Source organism: Lathyrus oleraceus, chromosome 6 (assembly GCF_024323335.1).
Source record: "Lathyrus oleraceus cultivar Zhongwan6 chromosome 6, CAAS_Psat_ZW6_1.0, whole genome shotgun sequence".
Lineage (NCBI taxonomy): Eukaryota > Viridiplantae > Streptophyta > Magnoliopsida > Fabales > Fabaceae > Lathyrus > Lathyrus oleraceus.
Genome location: NC_066584.1, coordinates 163,100,835 through 163,110,518, shown reverse-complemented (window position 1 = coordinate 163,110,518; position 9,684 = coordinate 163,100,835). Strand labels below are relative to the sequence as shown.

The window sequence follows — 9,684 nt, the reverse complement described above, 5'->3', positions numbered from 1 at the left end:
CATCTCATTGGCCACTCATCTTCTCTTTGCTTGATGCATTTGCATTTTTTGTATGTGAGGATGCAATTGTAAGTCCCTGCAAGTTGGCATTTGCTTTCCTATGATCATATGTTGGATATTGGTATAACCCCAGACAGATTGGCATCCGGTATCCAAGTTTCGTTTTGTTTAGGGAGATTGGAATAAGTCCAGCTATTGGCTTCTGACATCCTTGTTTCTTTGTTTAGGAGATTGGTGTAAATCCATCTATTGGTATCCGGTATCCGCTTTTGTTTGTGAGATTGGAGTAAGACCATTGAGTGGCATCCGGTATCACTTGTTTGCTTATTTTGTTGTTGCTCATTGCCTATTCCAAAGGACACACTTGAGTCATCTTCAATATGATTTCAAGAGGTGAACATTCTAGGAAGTTTTACAATCCATTTTCATCCATTCATCCTCATTATGTCCTAAACCTTTTCACACATTACTTTCAAACTTGAGATAGATATTGTGCAAACATCTTCATGTTTTCAAATCAAAAACCTGGACCCAAGTCCTTGACTTTTTTTCAAACTCCCTTTCATAATACTTCTTTGAATCAATCTTAATCATACTTTGACCCTGCTTTCATGAACACTCATAATCAATTAACTTCACCCATTCAATTGTTTTGGCTTTGTCCATTCCTGCTAAGTTTTCATGCATTAGCCATAGGTTTCAATTATCATTGTGGTTGATATAAACCTCACCCTATCCTTAGTGAGTCGACTATAAGACTTCCGTACTGAAAACAGGGTTAACCCCTCTAGTACGTCGAAGCTATCCTCGCATGGTGGATGTTGGTCTTGGTCGAGTTTTCTCCCATTGATAATGAAAAGCCTTAAGTGCTATTGTTTAAAATTGAATCCACTAACTTTTGGAAATCTTTTAGCCGAACTACGGCGTTTTGATCCTTACCTTTGATGGAAGGTACGTAGGCAACGGGTTCATCCGTTCGAACACAAAAATAATAAAAATTGTATATTCTTTTCTCATCATCCCAATCATGTTTGCACAATAAATATTTCATAACAAATAACAATTTTATACAACAAGTGTGAAAAGGGCTCCCTAGGAGTACCTAGGACGTAGTGGGTGCCTAACACCTTCCCATTGCGTAATTTACCCCTTACCCAGACTCTCTGATCTTTTTATTAGTTTTCTACGCGTAAAACTTCTTAGGCTTTTGTTCGCTTTTTAGCCAGTCCTTTGGATAAATAAAAGTGCGGTGGCGACTCGAATTCATTGTATGCTTTGCTTATGGTTTAATCGATAAATCATATAGCGACGAATACACCGCTACACCTACGCTCCTCAGTAACCTGTTGCTCCACAACAACATAACTACTATCAACAGGGTAGACAAGGACCAAGAAGGCCTCCTAGAAGGTTTGATCCAATTCCCATGCCGTATGGACTTCTGCTAGCTCACTTGCTCAAGGATTCGCAGGTCCAGATGAGAGAAGCTAAGGCTCCTCCAGTGCCTCTCCCTCCTGGGTATGACATGAATGTCAGCTGCGAGTATCACTCTGGGACGCGGGGGCACTCGATCGAGAATTGCAATATCTTCAAGCACAAAGTACAAGACTTGATTGACTCAAAAGCAATATCGTTCAAGCCAAATGTTCCAAACAACCCCATGAAGGCAAGTACATCTGCAGCGTCGTAGCCAAAGCAGCAGTAGATTTGAAGGATCGGTATCTGCGGAACTGTCTCGTCAGCTTTCTCCATAACCAAGACCCCAAGCAGTGGGAGAATAAAGAGGATTAGTCCAGCAATCTCTGGTTCAATCATTCATGTGTGATTTTCTTGTTTGTCATTTGTAACATTCATTTGTAATAAACTTGTTTGTTTTTAAATAATAATGACATTGAAATGAATATGCATGTTTTGGATAAATCCATTCGTGCCCACTCATACTTTATCTTATCAATATTCAAATGTTGGTTTTTGGAGGAGGATGATGTAATTAAAAACACGAAACGAATTCACTGCTCGTACACTTTTGAATAAAACCTTGCTGATGATGTAAGGCATTGTTTCAAATCCCCAAACACCGGAGATATAAGGAAGATAATCCCTAGTCAACCCCTTCGAGCAAAGGAGTAGGAGTTTCTTTCTTAAATATAAAACCCTCAATCTCAAACCGGGGAAGGGTAGTCATCAGTCAGTTTGACAAAACATTCAAACTTCAAAAAGAGGAGTGTCCTATCTGAGGATCAACCATATACTATCCCTCCTAAGAGGTCGGAAACCACCAAATTCCAAACGGTTATCCCTCACCCACAGAGGCACGAGGGGGTCACAACCCATTCAAATCAATGGACAGATGTCATAGGATTTGTTTCAGCAAAAAGAAACAAAGAAACAAAAAAAAACAAAAAAAACAAAAGCCCGCTAAGTCGAAAACTCGAAAACGAGTGACTTAGGCAAAAATTAGGGCATCCCCGTGGATTGTAAATGTGAATCAATCCAGCAAAAGTAGGGAAATGAGAAAATGAATCTGCAAAAGAGGAATCAAAAGAAAATCCTCAGTAAGAACAAATTCGTGTGGCCACAAACCAAACAGAAGGTGCATGACCACCACACCGAAAACCTCGTGGGTTCATTAACCATCACTCGACAAATCCCTTTTGGAAGAAGAGCGTTTGTTTCAAACTAGCTGAACGTAGGACTGGAGAACATCATGAAGAGCGGGTGGGTTAGGATAGGTTCGAGCCTTGTATCCTTTCTTTCTTAAACCGTGAACCAGACCACGTTACAACCCTTAAAAGACCTAATTGAAGCAAAGGTTTATTTCGAAGGCGTACTATAGTCAGAACGATCGTGTTAAAATTGACTCCTCGTCAATTTACTCATATGTGTTATCAATGATGCATTCATTAAATGTCAGAATTTCAGTGAGCATGTTTGGATTTCAAAATTGTATAAAAATGACATTGCATTATCATTCCAAAAATGAACTGGTCTTACTCGTGAGTAAGCATCTGACATCAAGAAATTCGCCACAATGAGCGTGAATTGAGGAACTTGATGGTTCCAAAGTGCATAACGCCTGAGACCTCTGTTGAGCAGGGGCAAGCCACTTCTCTTTTGATCACATCAATCAGGATGTCTGAAGACTCTGTCGAGCAGAAAGACAAACCGCTTCGAGATCCCGTCGAGCAGAGGCAGTCACGTTGAGAAATCTCTACAAGATTCAGCCAATCTGAAGTAGTCAAGGCGAGATTCAATCAATCTCTCTGAAGATCGATGAATCAGGGGCATTCCCTCAAAGATCAGCCAACCATAGGCAAAGTTACTTCAAGGCTCATACTGGGGTAGGCCACCCCAAGAGCACAAGAAGTCAATCTCCCTGAAATGGTTGATCAAAGGAATGTAGTTCCGAGACATTGGGGCAGATCTGATGGTGACAATCCACGATGAAGTTGCCACCTACCTAGTGACTGGGGCAATCCTTGCAGATACCCAACAACTTGGGGCGAGACGATCCAAAGAGATGAAGGTTCTCTCGTTGCCTGTGAATGCATTTCCGGATTTAGCCTGGGGCATCCGAAGGTCTACGTTAGATCCATCCTCCAGCAATATCAAGAAGTCAGATGTCGAGAAGTCATGCAAGACGCAACCCACCCTCCAAATCAGAAGCCTTACAATCCAAGCAAAAACATCCTCAGCATTCATTGCATCGTACCCAAAGATTGGGGCATCCATAGATCCTCATATCATTGCGTCAACCTGTCATGCATGATTCATATCATTTCATTCATACATGTCATCCAACATATCACAAATCTCTCTAACAAGGAAGAATCAAGCCCAAAATTCTCTTGGCACTATTCAACAGCCCATTCCGTTGGCAAACCTCTGGCAAAGTCCAATTCTCATTGGCAAAGCCCCTATCTCTCAAATTCGTAAGACCAATCAATCCGCAATCGTCAGCGTCTATCACTTTTTTCAATACCCGTCAATATTGATCTCCCTTCACTCGTCAGCGTCTATCACCTTTTTTCGATACCCGTCGGTGTTGATATTTTTTCCCCAACCGCAGAGTTGCAGATAATCACCCTTTACTCAGTTTTATATTCCATTACCTCTAACCTCAGAGTTGAGAGACTATCCTATACCCTACCTCAGAGCTGACGCTAATTCGTACTCCAGCCTCAGAGTTGTTGTTTATCCTTCCTATCCCCAACCTCAGAGTTGTCGCCTTTCTCTTTCACCGGACCTCAGAGTTGATGGTGACTCCTTTTCCAGCCTCAGAGTTGTTGTTTATTTCTCTTATTTCCAGCCTCAGAGTTGTCGTCTATCCCTTTCATGTCCGACCTCAGAGTTGTGTGTTTCCCCTTTTCCACCCTCAGTGTTGTCGTCCCTTTTTCCAACCGCAGTGTTGTCGACCCTCTCTCCAACCTCAGTGTTGTCGTCCCTCTCTCCAACCTCAGTGTTGTCATCCCTCTCTCCAACCTCAATGTTGTCGTCCCTCTTTCCAACCGCAGTGTTGTCGCCCCTCTCGCCAACCTCAGTGTTGTCGTCCCTATTTACAACCGCAGTGTTGCTACCCCTTTTTCAACCGCAGTGTTGTAGCCGTTGCCCTTTTGTAGCCTCAGTGTTGTTATCCCTTTTCCAGCCTCTGAGTTGTTGTCACTTTTCTCATTAACCAACCTCAGAGTTGTATGTTCACCTTTCCTTGTCCCAGCCCCAGAGTTGATGGTAACCTTTCTTAGTTCCAACCTCACTGTTGTCGTCCCTTTTCCAACCTCAGTGTTGTCGTCCCTTTTTCCAACCACAGTGTTGTCGTAACTTTTTCCAACCGCAGTGTTGTAGCCCCATTTCCAACCTCAGTGTTATCGTCCCTTTTCCGACCTTAGTGTTATCGCCCTTTTCAACCTCAGAATTGTCATTGCTTATCGTATCACCCCAACCTTAGAGTTGTATGTTGCCTTTCCTTATCCCGACCTCAGAGTTGTTGTTCCTTTTCCAGCCTCAGAGTTATCAGAATTGTTGTTTACCGATTATTCTCCCAATCTTAGAGTTGAGTATCTGCTTGTTTCCAACCTCAAAGTTGACGTTCACCATTTTTCGCTCCCGGCCTCAGAGTTGGGCAGTTACATTTTTCTAACTTTGGAGTTGGTGTATCCCTTTCGAGCCTCAGAGCTTAGGACCTAACTTTTTCCAACCTTAGGGTTGACGATCACCTTTTTTTCGACCTCGGAGTTGAGTACCTACCTTTTTACACTTCAGAGTGAATGTACCATGTTACCCCCAACCTCAGAGTTGTAATTTCCTTATTCCCCGGTCTCAGAGCTGAATAGTTATCTTTCTTCAACCTCCGAGTTGAACGACTATCTTTTTCCAACCTTAGAGTTGACGACTACCTTTTATCCCCAGCCTCAGAGCGGAATGGCTACCTTTTTCCCGACTTTCGAGTTGTTGTATCATCTTCTTATTCTCAAACCTCAGAGTTGATAACTTCAAACCCAATCTCCGAGTTGACGCCTACTACCTTTGTTCCCGACCTTAGAGTTGATGTTCGTCTGCAAACCCGACCTCAGAGTTGACGCCTACCCCTTCTCCAGTCTCAGAACCGATGTTGATCATAGTTTGTCTCCAACCGCAGAGTCGAGAATGTCCAGTTTGTACCCCAGTCGCGGTATTGAGGTCAGACATTTCAATCCCCAGCAATCAGTGTCGCTTTTGTTTCTGTCCCCAACCTCAGAGTTGTCGATTAATAATTTACCTTCCACTCGCCTATTGTCGTCTCAGTAAGGTCATCCGCCATCCTGAATCCTAGGATTCGCCTGGAAAACCAGCCCAAAAAAGAATAATTACCAAGGAGATATCCCCAGCGGAAAATTCTTTCTCGGTGCCTGCCAAAACTTGGTAGTAGAGATAAAATGAAAAAAATCATCAATCATATTGCATAGCATACGGCATACGTCATGCATATCTAATCCCTCACATATCCATTTACCAAATAACATTCCTATTCCCAACAACTGCCCTGCGCAAGGACATGTTTGTTCTCCCACATATCCCAGTGAAGAAGACCTCATTGTGACCTATCTTCACATTGCTTTCCATTTGTTCATGGCGGACAAATTTCCTGTTATTCAAGTATTTAATCATCTCCTACCTTTATTGTTTGGAAGTCGTTACTATCCATACATTCAGGTCCGAGAAGATTAAATAGGGGCAGCTGTCATACCCCGAAATTTGCCTCACCCTTCACATTGATTTTATAGGTCACTAATCCCACATATTTGCATATCATCCTCATTCATTCATTTCATTAAGCATGGTTCGCCACAAGCAGGCATCCTCTTGAAAAATCGAATTGGTTTGGGAAATTTAATCAGTTTTAGGAATCATTTCATCATTTCATGTCAAATTGGTTTTAGAAGTTTCAACTTAATTTTAGAATTTCATTTCATATCAAATCGGGCCAAACTTATTCATTTGCAATAAAGCCCATTCACCTTTTTTTGTTGATTCAATTATCCATTAGCCATGTACCAAGTTCATATCCATTTTGTCTAACCAAATCAACTCCATCCATATCCATAAAAACAAATTAATCCATTTGAATCCTTTTTCATCTTATAATCCCAATTTCCATTTTATCCAATTTAATCCATATTATTCAAAATCTATATCCAATTCCCATATCAAAATTCAATTCAAATTTCTATTTTTTTTAAATCCACATTTATACAAACCAATTAACCATTCCATTTCCATTTTCAATTAACCAAATTAATTCCACATCCATTAACCAGTAAAAATCATAAACCATTTGATGTCCATGTTTTAAATCCATTTGTTACTAATCCACATTTTCTAATTCAATTCAATTCAATTTGCATTATCCAATATAATCCATAACCTTTTTTTATCATTGCTTATTAAATAATTAAAAATAATAATAACAATGAAGAGTAGCCACAATTTTCCAGCAGGCTTCAGTGTCCACGTGCAAAATTGATCGGCAAGAAAAGAGAAGCTGCAAACGCACAAGTTGCAATACAAGCTACAATTCAAGGCTTCAAGCCAAGGCAAGTGAAAAGCTGCATAATTCCAACAAGCTCCAAGCGTAAGCCAAGAGCGTGGAAACGGCAATGAGGCTGCCACCGCAGCTAGGCAATTCCACGCGAGCCAAACAAAATGCAAGGCTTGAAATGCAGCTAACGGAAGCTGCAACCGCATGAGCAACTGCTACAAGCCTCAATCCAAACGGCACCATCTGCGACTAAAACGCATCACACAACGCAAACTGCAAAACGGTAATAGAAATGAAATAAACGGCAATGGAAAAATCAAACTTAACTCTATAAATTCTTCTTCCCGCTCTCAAATATTTTTTCCAGATTCTTCCTCTCCTTCAACCTCAATGCTTCAACCAAAACCCTCTTACAACCTCCATAACCGTAATTTCCACTCCTTCAACCTCAATTCTTCAACCATTGCGAATCCGTAACCGTAATCTCCATTGGCCAAACCTTCAACCATTGCGAATCCGTAACCGTAATCTCCATTGGCCAAACCTTCAACCATTGCGAATCCGTAACCGTAATCTCCATTGGCCAAACCTTCAACCATTGCGAATCTGTAACCGTAACCGTAATGTCCGTTCACCGAACCTTCAACCTTCACCACACGAAATCACAACAAACCGCACCAATCTTCATCGAACCGCCAAACCAAATCTTCAATCCACAGAAAAACGAACAGAAGCAGAGGAGCGGAGTGAGAATCAAGTGGAAGTTTCGGAGACTTCATGTGTGGATAAGAACGGCACGGATTTGAAAGCGCAATCGATTATGAAGCAATTGCTTTTTCACAGGGATCCATCGTGATGATACCGGAGGTGTTTCAGCCAGCCGTGAAGAAGACGATGGAGGATTGTACCGATTCGCTGAAATTTCTTCCGAAGTGCATCTAAGGTATTTTTCTGGATTTTGTTCTCATGGCTTTTGACTCTGTTTTATTTCAGCAAGATTATTTTTCTATGTTTGGATGTTAGTGGGCTCATTCTTGGATCTAAAGCCTAAAGCAATTTCTGTTTTACTTTATACCTGTCTAACAGTACACCCTCCTTCAGTTGGGGCCTAGGTAGTTTCAGGCCCATGCCTTCTTCGGGGATGGATTCAATTCCATTTTTAGTTAATTAGCTACAGCAATAGTCAATAATAGTAATGGTAATTAGGATTTTGTTTAGAATTTAATTAGAATAATTTTGTTTAGAATGTTAATTAGGATATAATAATTGCTTTGAACTTTGGAATTCTATTCGATTTTATTTTGATAGTTTACTAATTGTTTAGAAGTTCATGTGATAATTATTTTCAATATTAGAACTCTATTTGATTTTAACTCTAGAGTAGTGTTGGAATTACATCTTAATTTTAGAATTTGGTTTGATATAACATTAGAATTCTATTTGATTTTAATTTTTGAATTAATGTTGAATTTTTGTTGATATTCTAGAATTTAACTATGATAGTATTTTAGATGTTGATTTTTGATACTATTTTAGAGATTGTTTTAATTGCTTAGAATTTCATTTTGATAAATTGTTTTCTTGAATATTATGCTACTTTAATCTAACATCTAACATTTAACACCTAACTTCTAATTCATTTTAATTCCGCAATTAACTTCTAACATTTAAACTTTGTCCTTTATCTCACTTTTATTTTGTTTTTTTATCGTATTGTACATATTCATCTCATTCTAAAATGAACATAAAAAAGGCAAAGACTTAAAAAATACAAAAATAAGATAATTCCTTAGCATGTAATGGACATTGGACAATGGACTTAGAGACTCATTAGGATCCTTTGCAAGAGGCCTTGGACAATCATTCAACCCAAACATGGAAAGGAGCTTTCAAGATTCAAGACAAATTGTAATCTTTTATGTGCTTTCTAGTTTAGTACACAATTGCACACACATGGCTTTCTTTTGGGCTACCTGACAATGAGACCATTTATTTTCCGCACTCCCTTGTACTTTACATGTACCCCCCTCCCCTTTCCGATGTACGCATTTACTCGCTTTCTTTTATTGCTTGTTAGATACTCCTTAGGCATTAGGAACGCCCACCATTTCACAATCAATAATCAAACCCTTGATCCAACGTCAAGCGGTCATTTTCCAAATCAAATTCAATAAACAAACCCTTGATCCAACGTCAAGCGGTCTTTTCTAAATCAAATCCAAAAACACAATAAATGGCGATTAGGATCGTACGTCACGAGCCTTAAGCGATAAAGAAGGGATGAGACTGGAGCTTTCCTACACACATTCTGAATGCTTTGAACACAAGACGTTTGGCTTGACCGTTTGAGGTATTCACCTTTATCCATAGTCTTTAGTGCAATCCAAAATCAATAACACTTTCTTCAAAACATAAAAACAACTCAACGCATTCAAACCTTTTGTTTGAGCCTTACGGTGACACCATTCGAAAACCCTTCTTCAAGGTAATAAAATCAACAAAACAAACACAAACAATTTCAAAACAACGAACTACGAACGCTCTGATTTCTCACTTCAACAAGTGGGCATACGTAGGCACAAGGATCCATTCCTTGGAGAGTACACTAATTTAAAATCTACCTCCACTACGTATACCTTTGGCAAGCAAACGTTCGATAAACAACACAC

General features: G+C 40.0%; 1 long non-coding RNA gene across 1 annotated transcript; it reads right to left on the bottom strand.

Annotated features, from left to right (window-relative positions):
* Positions 1–6,890: 6,890 nt before the first annotated feature.
* On the bottom strand, positions 6,891–8,195 carry LOC127093405 (uncharacterized). Its single transcript, XR_007792536.1, has 2 exons — positions 7,605–8,195; positions 6,891–7,559 (listed from the first exon to the last, which is right to left on the bottom strand). It is a non-coding gene; the product is annotated as an uncharacterized LOC127093405 (long non-coding RNA).
* Positions 8,196–9,684: the final 1,489 nt, after the last annotated feature.